Here is a 16,503-nt window from a genome sequence, read left to right on the forward strand (position 1 = left end):
GTCGCATAGTGTGGGGGAGGAACGATCTCCTCAGTCTGTCAGTGGAGCAGGACATTGACAGCAGTCTGTCACTGAAGCTGCTCCTCTGTCTGGAGATGATACTGTTCAGTGGATGCAGTGGATTCTCCATGATTGACAGGAGCCTGCTCAGCGCCCGTCGCTCTGCCACAGATGTCAAACTGTCCAGCTCTGTGCCTACAATAGAGCCTGCCTTCCTCACCAATTTGTCCAGGCGTGAGGCGTCTCTCTTCTTTATGCTGCCTCCCCAGCATACCACTGCGTAGAAGAGGGCGCTCGCCACAACCGTCTGATAGAACATCTGCAGCATCTTATTGCAGATGTTGAAAGACGCCAGCCTTCTAAGGAAGTATAGTCGGCTCTGTCCTCTTTTGCACAGAGCATCAATATTGGCAGTCCAGTCCAATTTATCATCCAGCTGCACTCCCAGGTCTGCACTCTCTGCACACAGTCACCTCTGATGATCACGGGGTCCATGAGGGGCCTGGGCCTCCTAAAATCCACCACCAGCTCCTTGGTTTTGCTGGTGTTCAGTTGTAGGTGGTTTGAGTCGCACCATTTAACAAAGTCCTTGATTAGGTTCCTATACTCCTCCTCCTGCTCACTCCTGACGTAGCCCACGATAGCAGTGTCGTCAGAGAACTTTCTCACTTGGCAGGACTCCGAGACAAAGACAAATATGTAACAATAACATAACCAAACTCAATTTACAAAACACAGTGGTAAGTTGTACAAAACAAAGACAAAAGACAATTTATGAGAGATAAAAATGATTTAAGATATAAGTATTTAGAAAATAACAGAACAAATCAATGATCGCAGCTCTGCCCTTGAAGATGAAACTGGTTGTTTTATTTTTAAAATGAGTAAAGAAGATATTAACCCTGATATAATGAGGAATCTTGTGTAAATTTAAGAGAAGTGTCCTTTTTTTTTCCAGGATTCACCTTTGTGGAGCACTGCAAGTTCCATAAAGAAATGTTGGGATACCAGTCTGTCATCCCCGTTTAATTCTCCCAACAAAAGGTAACAAAAAAGGGCAATTATGTGCACTGATACAAGATCTCAAAAATCCAATAAGATGGCCATCAGGCTAGGCAATTGTTTAGTTCTAGTCAGGGAGAAAGGAGCTCCGTCCTGTGGTATGTTCTGTTCAAGACTAAAAACACCTCCTTCCAGCAGCTGTGGGCTTTATAGGTGGGGGAGCGGAAGGGGCCAAGTCAGCTGCCCTCACTGCGGCCTCTTCTCTGTAGTGTGGAGGGAACAAAAGAGGAGAAGTTAGCACAAGCGCCCACTCTCGACCCGGTGTGATAGTACCTACCCCAGATGATCCTGGAGAGTGATTTACAGACATGCATACATACCAGCTTGAACATTGTACAATACTGCCATGTTTTGTAGAGGCTTGGTTCTTAATTTCTTCTCCTCTTTTCAGTGTGGTTCTTTCTTAATTATAGTCTTCTTTGGCCTTTTACTTCATCTTCTCTCATTTTTCCATTTAAACCCATCAACTGAGCCATCCTTATCTACTTAGTTTAACCCTTAACTACTCGTGCTGGTGTATATTTTACACCAATCTGTTATTTTTGTCCAAAGTCCTTTTACTTGAACCTACCGTCAGCATCCCCCATCTATCCTCAGCATGATTCTTTACAAGTACAGTGTCACAATGCCTTCCCTCCAGTGTTCTCCCAACTGGTTTTATGAGTGGATGCACACTATATTCCATATAGTGCATTTGGTACACCGCACAGGTACTTACATATGTATGACAACAATAAGATGTTCTTCTTGCAATGTCTTTGTCTGCAAAGACAATTCAACAACTGAAGTGAAATGTGCTACATGAGCAAATCCTACAGTGGATGAAAGTGTGACCGATGACCAATGAGCACTGGAGAAGCGGATCAGGTTTATTTTCAGATAGTCCTAGACTGTGTCATACTATGCCATAATATGGTATTAAATTACATTAAAAACATGTACAACTTAAAATTATTGCAATATTTTATATTACAACATCACAGCATACATATAAATAGCCATTTTAACACTGGTGCATAAAATACACCACGTGAGTACTTATGAGATGAGAAATGGTGTGAGTAGTTAAGGGTTAAATAGTTAACAGTATACTTAATAAATAGTTCCAATTATTCCTAAATAGGACTATTAAGAGTTCTATAACTTGAAATTGGCCTAACATGTTTTTCTATGCAAAGTCCGTAGGACAAATATAACATTTTAACACCTTAATATTCAACCCATGCTATTTTTTTTTCAAATTTACCATATTTAGCAGTTTTGTTATTTAGTGCTGCCATCTTTTCTCACCTATCAACATGTCATACGCATATTGTTTACTGTTGCTATCCCCTTTTAAGATGGCACCATACTGTATCTGGCAATCAAGCATTGGATCCTTTATCAAGAAAAATAAGGTTTGCTAGACATAGATGGAGTTAAAAGAACATGGATCATTTTACAACTTGTGCAGTGTAGCTTTTGGCTACAAGCTTGGTTTGTGTTGAGGGTTTAAGTGTTTGGTTTTGTTTTGTCCTTTTCTGATTTCCCTAACCCCTATGTGCATTATGCCTTTTTATTTACTTCAAGCATTTCCTTGTTGCTTTTGCAACTTTGAATTGTTGGAATCATAACACTAAGAGCATTTAAATAAAATGACCATGTTAAGGACCATAGCAAAACACTAAACCTTGCACCACAATACAGTAGGAATGTTCACAGGCAGTAACAATCCTATGAAAACATTGACTACTACATTAATCTTTATTGATTTTTAATTTAAAAAGTTACTGTGGTTTAAAAATTAATTCATGCCAATCTTACAGGGTTAATGTTTAATGTTAAATTCATGTAAATGTTTGCTTAGTTTCTATAGAACATCAGTTTCTTATAGCTGCCTAGAATATGTTTCAGCCTTTTTCTCCCTGTAAGTTAACATGAGATCAAACGTTCTTGGCTATATCTGTAGAACAGAGTGTTAAATAGTCCTACTGCTAGAAAGGACTGTTAGATATGATTGCAAATAGAACAGGAGATGTCATACAGTTTTCTGACCGTGTTTAACGTGCTTACGTGATTAACCTGCTTAACGTGCCTGAAGTACGACTGTATGACCAAACTTAAAGAAATGAAACAAGATTTATAAACTTTAAATAGAACTTTTCTTAAACAAGAACTTTTCTTTACTATATCAATTTTTTCTCTATTTTTATGTGAACTGATTTGCTTTGAACTTTTACTAAAACTTTTAAAACAAAGATATTTGTCTGTGGAGTTATTTGATCACATGTCACGCTGGTGCTTGAATCATTCTATGAAGCAAACTAAAAGCTGCAGAACTTTGGTAATTTTGTAGCGGTCCTGTACCGCTAAGATTCACACCATCGTAGAGACGGTAATTTATTTATTTTTTTGGTGGAGATTCCAGGGACGCACTCAGCCTTGGCCCCCCCTGCACACACAAGCAGATGCAAAAAACAACAGGTAATAAAACAATTAAAGAATATATTAATCACTAATAAACGAAATATAACTACACGCTAAATAATCCCACCTTTTTCCACTTGTGGCGATGTACAATAAGCACAAATAAACAACCACAAAAAACACTCAAGATAATGTTCTTATATAGTCCAATACAGCAATAGCAGGTGAAATGATGTGGTGTGAAGATGAGAATCCCAAGAACAGCTTCCGTAGAAAATGAGTGAAACAGTCCTACCGGTAGTCCTGAGCGGCAAAGGGTGAGATTTCTAGGAGCACTCCTTTTGAAGATGCACGACGATTAATCCACCACTATACACACGACAGGCAAGCATGAGACAGTCCATTCATCCTAATGGGAAACGATCCAGGGCACAATTAACTTTTCAGACAACACGTTGGACAGGATACAGAAAAACACCAAACTCCAGTTGCTCCGTCAGGCCTCCCTTTTCAACTTTCCTGCTGGCCTCGTTCGTCCCCAGCAGCTCCTACTTCTGTTCCTGTCATCCTATGCGGGTAACCCCCTTGGGCTGCTGGGAAGTGAAGTTCTCCCACAGTAGCACTGCTACAATTTTGGATAAACACATCTACAATACATACATAAGAATATGTACAAACTGAGAAAAAAAACAACAAATCCTTTAAGGGCTAAGAAAATCATAAGAAAAAACAGCAAAACGATCATTCCTATCTATGATACCTATCTTTCTTCACCAACTGCTTTTACTAAGGTTTAATTCAGCTTCAAAAAACACAGACTTTATTAAAGTGGAAGAGATGACTTGTGACTAGGTGTGTTGCATTATGAAAATGACAACCAAAGTGCCCCATTTGGAAGAAGTCACGTTGAAACTCTCCACACCCTGCGATGATGTTAATAATCATTTGGCAACAAAGTGAATAAAATGTGAGAACCTGACACCTCATTTATGTCAGTGATACTGTTTTCCTGAGCTGGCTATTATATTAATGTCAGTTCTTCTGCATTATGTTTTACTCACCACTTAACAAGAAGTATCACACAAGGGAGAATGGCAGATGACTTCCAATTCAAGATTCGTCCATTATATGACAACCATCAGAGCTGGTTGAAGGTCACAGTTATGACAAGTAAATTATTTGTGGTAGCTGCAATCATCCTTTTGGCACAAGTTCAACTCCTCATTAAATTTTCATCAAATTAAACTGGCGGTCTCTCTCATGGATCTGCCAGGTCTGCTTTTCTACATTTTAATAGATTAATGTTGGTTTTTGGTTTCATCGATTTTTTTTTTACCCCAAACCTAACATTTTTTTTTCTTTTCCATTAGTCGTTATTTCTTACTAAGCTATTTGATCTGCTAGTAATTATACCTTATTTTTCTACAAAGCACTGCAGTTATTTTCACATAACAAACCCACACAATACAATTCAGGATTAGAAGACTAGAGCCTATACCAGCACCATTGGGCACAAGGCAAGACCCAAGTCTTTGTGATGGATGGAGGGTAGTCCAATACAAAGTCCACCCATACACACTCCTACAATCAGACTCACATGAGACGATTTACAAGCATCTTTGAGATGCTGGAGTAAAACTGGAAAACCCATGTAGACAATAGAGCATAAGAACATAAGAAATTTGACAAACAAGAGGAGACCATTCAATCCATAAAGCTTATTTGTCTATTTAATAACTAAGCTCTCCCAAAATCGCACCCAGATACTCCTTAAAGGTTGTCAAGGTTTAAGCTTCTATTACATGTCTCAGTAGTTTGTTTTGGATTTCCACAACATGTTTCCTGGCCTCAGCACTAAATGCACATCCCATTAATTTCCACTGGCGTCCTTAAGTGTGAGATTTGCCATTTAGTTGATAGAATTCTGATGGATCTACTTTATCAATGACTTTTAGAATTTTGAAAACCTGGAATAGGTTCTAATGCAATCTCCTCTGCCTGAGACTAAAGAGGCTTAATTTTCTGAGCCTGGTGGAGTAGAACATGTCCTTAAGTCCTGGGAGAGCTTCCAGTGCTGCTATGTCTTTTTTTGTAGCATGGTGACCAGAAGTACACACAATACTCCAGGGGCCTCATGTATAAACGAATCAAATCGCGATGTATAAAATCTAAAGTTGGCGTAAAGCGGTAGCTAAATGCTTGGCGTACGCAAGTTCTCCACTCAGTTTTGCAAACTGGTGGCACCCAGCGTCAAAGCAGTGCTTTTGTTCCAGTGTGGTTTCCCTTTCTTTTTAGATCCACATCCCTGACGCTGCTTTATCATATACACTGAAATTAACCACTGTGAAGTTGCAATCTTGAGGAAAATAACTTCAACAAAAACAGATAAAGATTTGGGGACCGTCCCCGTATATTGTCGTCCATACAATAAATAACGAAACTGATTCATATGAATTTGCAGTACATCGAACACTTTACTGTAAATAAATTGGCGTTTAAATAACAGAATGAATGATGGGACAGGAAATGGTTGGCCGGATGTGATGACTGGAGACAGGAAACGGAACCAACGTCATCAGGAGTCGACGGGAAGCAAGGGATGGTGGAACCAGAAGTGACATCATCGTGCCGAACCGGCAGTGACGTCATCGTGGCCATTTTGAACCCAGAAATGGAGGTCTTTATTTTTCTTCAGGTTTTCTGTAGATGGAAAGAGATTCAGGTAAGTACCAGGTGATGACCCTCTGTCTCGCAATAATTCACTCACCTTTAGACTCTTTGACTGCCTCCAACTCGCACGTGTATGACACCGCATATTGTTTATTAGTTTAAGGCATCTGATTGTAATTAACCTGTAACAATATAATGATCCACTGAATGGCCAAACTATTCCAAATACCATAGCTGCTTTAGCATTGTTACTCTCACTGTACCTTCTTCTTCTTCTTTCAGCTGCTCACGTTAGGGGTTGCCACAGCGGATCGTCTTTTTTCATATTACTCTCACTGCACCACTCAGAGTATTTATATCACTGTATCCGAGTGGGGAATCACAGCTCTACAGCAGCTGATTTGAAAGACAATTATCGGTATACAGCATCAAGCACACGCTGCCTCAGCCATGCTCCTATTTGAACTGCTCTCATACGGCAAACGCTTCAGAGCCTTTCCTGTACTGACCTCGCAGTTCAGAAACAGTTTCATCCCAAGAACTATAAACGCACTCAATCAGTCCATGAAGTGCACCTTGTAGAACTGTTTGTACCTATAAGTACAATTACCTCACTGTAAACTTGCGATACAGTTATAATATTGCACAACTTGAGCCACTTTATAAAGCACGTACTTACGTATGATAACGATACCATTTTTAAGATGAAATGCAGCAAAATAAGTTTATTATATTATGCAGGTAAAACTTTAACTTCATTTAAATAATCTATATTGTTAATAATTAAACATGTGAGGACACGGTGCCACAGTGCTAGCAAGGAGTTGGTGCCCCATTCACGGATTGTTCCTGCCTCGCGCTGTATTCTTGCTGGGGCTGGTGCGACACTGGAAGGATAGATGGATAGAGTAGTTAAATATTGTAGCAGTAGAGGCCCCTATCGACCTCTTGGACCCTCAGGTACCACTCCAAACACCGGGTAAAAGTACAATTATTATTTATTTTATAATAATAATGTGCACAAAGCACCCTCCACTCTACACTACTCATATAACACAATACTCAATCAATAATCAATCCTCCTCTCCCAGACGCATTGCCACACTTCCACCCAGCTCAGCTCACTAATCTGGGGTTTCCCAAAGTCCTTTATATTCCCTGACCCGGAAGTGGATCCAGCCCTGCAATCCATGAGTCCTCATCACTTTCCGGGTCAGATTAAAAGTCCTTTTCTTCAACCCGGAAGCACGTTGTTCCTTCCGGTTATGTGATCAGGATGCACTTCCGGGTTATAGGGCACGTAGCACTCCTCAAGCCTCCCTACAGTGGCTCCTGGTGGTCCCCATGGTATCCAGCAGGGTTGTTTATAAAAACTGCAATGTCCATAAGGCCCTGCTGGAATTCGGGGAACTTCCATGCTGCTGGGAGGGTTCCATCTGGCGGCCTGGAGGTGTGGACCAGAATGTTTATCCGGCCATCCCTCACAACATGTACTACAAAGATATTTCAATGTTCCTTAAAAGTTTTTAAGAATTTGCGTTCTAAGCTTACAGATGGCTTAACGCCTATTACAGAGCTGATTGTGTGGTGATTGGGTATTTGGAGAAAGAAAAGTATGGACAGGAATTGGGGGTTAGTACGTTTGAAAGAGACAGTACTGCTATAATAAAGTATTTCATCGAAGGTCGCGCATGGCGAAGCAAGCATCTTCCGTGTGACATGAACAATCACTGTGCTACCATGTTCCCATGTTTAATTAACATGCTTTAACTCCTATCATCATGAAAATTATATTACGTATACACCTCAGTATTTTAATTATTCAGAGAGCTGTAATATTATGAATGTAATGGATTCTGTGTCCTGTTGGAGGAAGAGAAAGCCCGGAAACACATAGTGATTCACGCACATAGAAGATCAAATACAAAACAAAGCATTTAACGTACTACTTTAGTTACAATGGGATTTGAGAAACTAGTAAATTAAACGATTTTTAAGATGAGGTTTATGATATTCTACTTTAATGACAAAATAAACTACGTGATTAAAGTGGAAATTTCAAGATTAAAGTTGACATTTCGTGCTTTTTTCCCACTGTGTGCCTATTTTTTTTTTTTCTCTGTACCCTAATAAGCTTTCATTTGACACTCAGACGGTGGGCTACGACTCGCCTTTTCACGGTGACTTTTATATGTGACAACTTCTTTTTTATTTCGGGCACTGTACGACCTTGTGAACTTGAGCTTTCGAGTTTCTGCAACATGCTATGTCATTCAATCAACTTCCTTTTGTTTTTTATACCACCGTTTAAACCTAGAAATAGTATGTTTTTCCTTGCCTCCACTTGGTATTCGCTAAATTCTTCTATTTACCCCCGTGCTTTTGCTATTGCCTTTTCACACAATGCTGAGCTTAAGGGCTATTTATATTGATTTGCATATTCAAAGAGGCATAATTCTGGAGGAGACAGGGTGGGACAGCAAGCGCGTACACGTGCGTTACTTTTCACACTGACCAGGATTTATATAGAGGAAGAACGTTGGCGTTCGCACAGATTTATGCATCTGGATTTTTTTGTGCTTATGAACATTTCTGTTTTTCTGCTTACGCCATGTTATAGTATGAGTTCTACGCACGGCGTTATACATGAAGCCCCAGGTGAGGTCTTCATTCCCAGAACACTGGGTCCTTGAGATTGTAGTGCTAAATACTATCATCCCCACTGTTAATGTAGAGCAATGCATGATCACAGAAGAAACATTAATGTTGACCAAGTTGGACACTGTTACCATTTCACTTTCAGTCATTCGGTTTTGAAATGTTTTATCAAATAGTGATAAAATCTCCAAAGATTGAATTTCTGCTCTGGGGCCTCATTTCTTCAGTCTCAACGGTAGGAGTTTATTTGGGCTGTCACAATTATTTTTGGGGTTTTTAATAGTATGGTCCAAGAAACGTTATCTGAGTCCTCATTTCACAATTCTTTCAAGGAGTAAGAAATGTATACCATACTTTTATGAATTAAATAAGTGCAGTAGCCTTGGAGTTCTTTTTTTTACAAACTGGTGAAAATTTTACTTTACTTGAAGTTAAGTTTTTTCATTTTGACAAACTCTGAAAAGGAGTTGAGAAGTATTCCTGAAAGTATTGTAAATGGAATGATGAAGGTATGGTTCACAGTGGACAACTCTTGCAACTGTAATGTGTGTTTTTTTTAGAGGAAAACAGCTATTAGTAATTCACTTTGGATAAAAGTCGTTGCTAAGCAAATAAATATAAATGTATTATGACATGGTATTAAAGGTTTGAATGATCTCCTCTCATTTGCTCTTATGTTCTTAAAAAGGTGGCTGAAGAGAGATCTGCATTTGTTCCTAAAATCCTATTACTACATACTATTGTATACTATTACATTTTTTCTCAGTTTCAAGAATTATGTTTATAACAAATTAAATATTGTCTTCCCAATAAAGTAATCTGTTGATTATTTTACTTTCTGAAACAATTATCCCAGTACAGTATCTCAGGGGAACAGATTCTATTTAGATAACATCAGAAACAAGGAAGGAATCAACAGTGGTTAGGACCAGTCCATCATAAGGTACAAATCATACCCACTCACTCCCTGCCAGTTTAATGTCATTAATTCAATTTTCATACACATCTGTGCAAACTGCAGACTTAGGGAATGTAGAAATTCAACATAAACAGGGGCCACACTAAGATTTGGGATGAGAATTTAAGAGTTCTGCCACTATAATCTCATAATACTGTAATTATCATGCACTCTTTCAGTGCTTTAACCACAGAGTATACGCCAAATGATGTCTAAAACATTTTGTCGTTATTAATAGCCCATCAGCTCATCATCCTGTATCCTTAAGCTCATAGCCCCATAAACAATTGGTAGACAAAAACATTTAAAATACAGTAATCCCTCGCTATATCGCGCTTCGCCCTTCGCGGCTTCACTCCATCGCGGATTTTATATGTAAGCATATTTAAATATATATCGCGGATTTTTTCGCTGCTTCGCGGGTTTTTTGAGGACAATGGGTCTTTTAATTTCTGGTACATGCTTCCTCAGTTGGTTTGCCCAGTTGATTTCATACAAGGGGCGCTATTGGCAGATGGCTGAGAAGCTACCCAACTTACTTTTCTTTCTCTCTCTCTTGCGCTGACTATCTGTGATCCTGACGTAGGGGATGTAAGCAGGGGGGCTGTTCACACACCTAGACGATACGGACGCTCGTCTAAAAATGCTGAAAGATTATCTTCACTTTGCTACCTTCTGTGTGCAGCTTTTAAGTATGCTGCACGGTGCTTCGCATACTTAAAAAGCTCAAAGGGCACGTATTGATTTTTTTTATCTGTCTCCTCTCTCTCTGTCTCTTCCTGCTCCTGACGGAGGGGGTGTGAGCTGCCGCCTTCAACAGCTTTGTGCCGCGGTGCTTCGCATACTTAAAAGCAAACAGCCCTATTGATTTATTTGCTCCTTTGAAGAGGAAGATATGTTTGCATTCTTTTAATTGTGAGACTGAACTGTCATCTCTGTCTTGTCATGGAGCACAGTTTAAACTTTTGAAAAAGAGACAAATGTTTGTTTGCAATGTTTGAATAACGTTCCTGTCTCTCTACAACCTCCTGTGTTTCTGCGCAAATCTGTGACCCAAGCATGACAATATAAAAATAACCATATAAACATATGGTTTCTACTTCGCGGATTTTCTTATTTCGCGGGTGGCTCTGGAACGCAACCCCCGCGATGGAGGAGGGATTACTGTATTAGCACAATTTTCAATTCCAAAAACATTTCTAGGATTGTGTTGTTTAGCGCAGCAAAAAGTTACTGCCCCAGTATTCATTAGTGAAAAGAATAACAACACATCTTTGTCATCTAGGAATATAAAATAACAAATGAAGTGAACGTGATTTATTGTGGAAGTAAATTTAAAATTTACAACCATATTTCTGAAGATATAAAAACATTTTTTTTATTGGCAAGTAGCATGTAGGCCTTTTACAAAACAGTCATTATCAGCAGTCAGCACTGATTCTTGGCATCTTTTGTGAGAATCACTTGTCTGCAAAATGGCATTGTGTAGTACTGCCAGCAGGGAGAAGGACAGAAAAGGATGCTTTCCAAAAGTCACACTTCGACTTGTCATAATTCCACTTCAGCCTTTAATTGTAAAATGCAAATCAACACCTTGCAATCATGAGAACACATAAAATAGTAAATGAAGTACAAACTAACATTTTTACATAGTATAAAACCATTTAATCCTTACTTGCATATTATACAGAATATGCATGTAAAGAGCATGTGATTTGATTGATTGAGTTAAAAATTGTACACATCAGCAGTCCACATAGATTTTTAGGTTCTATGTGAGCAGCTCACCCACACAAACTGGTGGCACATTGCTAATGTTTATTTTGTTGTGTATGCATCCTCTCACATACTACCTATGGACTTTTTAGACGATTAGAAAAATTTGAATGGGAAAAGGCCATTCGGCCCAACAAATCTCAGCAAACCTATCCACATAATAAATACAAAATTACATCAAGTCAAGTTTTGATTGTCCAAAAGTCGTATTGTCTATAACAGTACTTGGTAATTTATTTCATGTATCCATACTTCTCTGCATGAAGAAAAACTGCTATTAACAAGTCTCCAACTGTGGTCCCATGTTCTATTGAACTCATTTTAAAGTAGCAGCATAGATCCACTATACTAATTGCTTTTATTATTTTAAACACTTCAATCATGTCACACCATAATCTCTGCTTGATTAAACTGAAAAGGTTCACCTCCTTTAATCTCTCCTCATAACTCATGCCCCGCGGTCCTAGAATCATATTGTCATTAATTGTTCTGTCCATTACATGTTACATATTTTGTATAAGATATTTATTTAGAAATATAACACAACAATTTGAAGCCATATTCTATCTCAGGAACACAAGCCAGGATCCTACTCTGAACCAGTTCAGACACAAACACAGAAATAATTTAGAATTGGTAAATATCTTAAATACCCATGTCTTTAGGATGGGGGGAGGAGCACCAGAGTAACCAGAGAAATACCCAATCAGAGAGAAGGAGAATATGCAAAAGTCAGAGGCAGTGACCCGGCTGGGATTCAGACTTATGACAATGGACATGTGATGTGATGTGATACATCTAACCACTAAACCATCATGATGCTCTGATTTTTATTTATTTAGTAATGATAAACATCTGCTATTTTAGTGGTGTATGCCTTATATATTATACCATATATTCTGTTGTTGCTATATTTTTCTGTACCAGTGGGAATAGCAACAAATAATTTTCATTGTACTATAAGGTATAGTGACAGTATAGTACACTAAACTTGAAAACTGGAACTGAAATAATGCAGAAAATGGGCTCTGAAAATGGATAGATACAATCTGACAAAGCTTAAATATCCTAAGTATAAATTTTTCTTTTGCTAGCTTCTTAAAGATATATTATACTCACTTGCCATCTGTTCCTAGAATCATATTTATTACCATTATTAATTACATTACTAATTTACAGTCTTAGACTGTATCAGCTACAGAAGGCTGTGTTGAGCTGTGTTGACTGATAACATGCTGTCTTTGAATAATAAAAGGATGAGGCTCACAGGTCAGTTAGCTAACCAAAACAGACTTAATGGTCACTTCTCATTTATAATCCTTCTTATACTCTTAAGTAAGCAATCTGCAAACTGCCACTGAATTATCAAGAGAAAACTTAGGAATTGTGCCATTTGGTAATTTATACTGAACATTCAATGACTAATCAAAATACATTAAAATCCGAAAAAATGAAATGCTGAACAGTCATGTATTGCAGCAGATAGTATATAGTAAAGTTTTCTTAACAATACATACTTTATATACACAAAGGGCTTGTATAACTAAATCTTCAAGTCTGTGTAAAATAAAGTACAAAGAAAAAAGATTGTGGTTCCAAAGGATATCTTGTTCAATGTCCAGGTAGAAAAAGTGAATAAATGGCTGGTCCAGGCTCAGGAAGTAGAGTGCAGCTCATCTGGCTGACAAAGTGCTTGTTACAAAGAAATGTTTTAGTGCATGTTCTGGTGTAAATGGTGACTAATGACTTTGAGTGGGACTAACAACATCAGAATTGGACATGACATTACTAGTCTTCTGAAATGTCATCCTCCATTTCAAAAGAAACAGAAATTGGGTTAGGGGCGATGTCACACCAAAATCCAAAAATATGCATATTTTTAGACAAACATGCCTCTATGGGACACTTCCGACACTAATGTGCATGACATCTGGTTTTCTTAATTCATTGTTTTTAATTGGTCAGGTTAATCAGGCAGCATGCAAATTATTAGTTAAGTAACTTACAAATGTTCATTAAGAATATTATAGATATTAAACTAGTACAGTATGTTCTTTATCATTTTAGATTGTTTATTCCACATACTGTTAAGGTTTTCTCAGCATTTGTGTACCTACACCCACCACATTATTGAGACAAAACATGACTATAGTAATATGTGTCACTAAGAAGTTACAGTTTTAGAAATCTCTTCTTTGCTGGCAGTGTGTTGGTCCAATGGTTACTCATGGCTCCAGAGTGCTGGGTCTAAATTGTTGCCTGGTCATGCTCTGTGTAGAATTTCTACATTCCCCTTATGTTTGCCTGAGTTTTTTTTATTGTTCCCCTCGTTTCTTATCGCACAGCCTAAACACATATAGATTATACATGTGGGTACTGCAATTCATTTGGTCCAGAGCTGAACTGGTTCCTGTCTTTGGCCCGTTGCTACTGATATAGGCTTTGCTCTTCATGATCCTTTAATGGACTATGTAGATTTAGAAGACAAATGTAGCTGTTATTAAATACATCTTGACTAATTAAATTCTTTCTTCATCCTATTTTGGAACTTTTCCATGTGGTACAAGGTTGCAGAGAGCCACAGTCTATACAGTCAATTAAGAACAGGTTGCAAAAGTCATCCCTTACTAGGGGACCAGTTGATTTTAGGGCACAGTTTTACACACACCTACAACACACTAAATTTAGAGTTGTCTATCAGCCTGAGAACGTTAAAATGGACTGTTTAATTCTCTCTTAAGGAGACTTATGGGAATACAGTAAGAAGTGCAACTCTATACCCAGGGCAGCAGATTTCAGTCAAGGCAATCTGAAGTGGAAATACTGTCTGCTCTGTTATCATTGTACATACATCTGCTACTATTATTACTATTATTGCTATTATCCACATATACAGTAAGCCTTTCAAGGTCACATTATAGAAATACGCCTTTTCTACCGTTGGAGAATTTTCTTATAAATAACAGCTGAGATCATCACTATACTGGTTCTGAAGGACATCCTATACTCAACAGATTAGAGGGAGTCCGAACATAGGAACAGTATGAGTTCACAATAACAAATGCCAACAGTGCTTGAGCTTATAAAGGCTGAGGCAAATTGAAAAACATAGCTATAAAACACATCTTTCTACAGCAGTCACGATTAAGAGAATATTATGGAGAGCAAAAGTACAAAAATATCTGAATACAATTAAAGTCTTTGGCAAACGTCACACGCTACAGTTAATGAAAATGGTTAAATATCATATGATCTCTATGGTAGAGTGTTTTTGTGGAAAAAATAAACATACTAATAATAATTCTTTGTATTTATATAGTCCTTTTCTCACTACTCAAAGCGCTCAGCAATTGCAGGTTAAGGGGCCTTGCTCAAGGGCCCAACAGAGCAGAGTCCCTTTTTTGGCATTTATGGGATTCGAACCGGCAACCTTCCAATTGCCAGTGTAGATCTCTAGCCTCAGAGCCACCACTCCACCTAATATATAAAGGTTATAAGCAGCACTATAATACATTTATAGCAACATTACACTTTAATGTAAACCCTCTTCACTCATATGAGTTCCAGTTTCCAAGTGTGATGGAAATCACTTACAATACTCTTATAGTCTGAGTTATCAATATAACTCAGTTTTTGTCATATAAAATCAAAATGTGTTTGTGGGACTAATTAGAATGATTTCCAAGTATCTTTAACTGTATACCATTAAGAAATATTAAACACTTGTTAATATACAATATTTATAAATACAGGTTTTTATTTATCTATATCAGGGGTGCCCAAACTTTTTCCTATGAAGGGCCAAAAATCAAACTTGACTGAGGTGCCGTGGGCCAAAAGTAAATTTTGCATCATATATCAAACTGCATTACATTAAAGTTGCTATGGTTTCCCCTTATTTATTTCATAATATTTAAAATAAATATAAAACAACTTTAACCTGATTAACTAATGCAATTTTATTTGTAAAGTTTTGCATTTTAATGAACTTATTACAATAAAAACAAACAATCTGCAAGTGTTCAATGTACAATACAGTTCAATGCCAGACACACTAGTCAAGCTGTAAGCAATAATAAAACCATTCGGTTGCAATGTCCGTGACCTAATGAGAGATATGAGACTGGTCCTTATTTTTCAGAAGTTTTTCAAGATTGGGCTGTAGCTGACTTACAGACAAAGACAAGATATTTTGTAGGTGAGAGTCAGTTAGTTTGCTTCTGAGTTTACTCTTGTTCAAGTTCATCAGACTGAAAGTCTGCTCGCAGAGGTAGGTACTGCCAAACAGAGACAGCATCACTTGTGCCTGCTTGCACATCTTTGGGTACCTGTTTGCTGGGACACATTTGTAGAAGTCTGTCAAAGGAAGAGATGTGAACTTGTGTTTCAGTTCTGAATCACACTGAAGATCAATTAGTTCCATCTGAAGATCATCTCTGACTGCATCCACACTGATGGTGAAGGGTTGAGCAAACAACTCAAAGTCAGCAGTGTTGTGTCTGAAGTCCTCAAAGCGACTGTCAAACTCCTGGATAAGGTTGCTGAGAACAGCATCATATTCATGGACCTTCTCTTTCACCATGCCTACCTCTCCGAGACAGGGAAAATGGGCTAAATTTCCTGCATGTGGGGTGAGAAACAGAAAGAACAGTGTGAGATTGGAAGTGAAACAAGCAAAGCAGGCATGTAAAACAGAGGAAGAAAAAAATAGAATAACTGAAAAAAGGAGGAAATTATTATTTCATGACAATTTAAGAAACAAGCTAATTTTAAGCAAATTTTATCAGCTTGAAGTACAACCAAAACACAAATGCTGACATGACTGATTATAAATGCAAACTCCACATATAATTCTAAATATAATTACTAATAATATAATTATAATTGCACATAAAATTTCCTGAATATTATAACTGTAAATGTTACGGTTACCTGCTGAGAGATGTCTTTTTGAGCAGCAGTAGTTTTTGTTT

The 16,503-nt window shown here is 37.9% G+C and overlaps 1 protein-coding gene across 1 annotated transcript in view; it reads left to right on the forward strand.

Annotated features, from left to right (window-relative positions):
• The window catches only part of gabra3 (gamma-aminobutyric acid type A receptor subunit alpha3), a 534,464-nt gene that overhangs the window by 104,086 nt on the left and 413,875 nt on the right, over positions 1 to 16,503 (forward strand). The gene's annotated exons all lie outside the window — the stretch shown is intronic.

This window comes from Erpetoichthys calabaricus, chromosome 12, assembly GCF_900747795.2.
Source record: "Erpetoichthys calabaricus chromosome 12, fErpCal1.3, whole genome shotgun sequence".
Classification (NCBI taxonomy): Eukaryota; Metazoa; Chordata; class Cladistia; order Polypteriformes; family Polypteridae; genus Erpetoichthys; species Erpetoichthys calabaricus.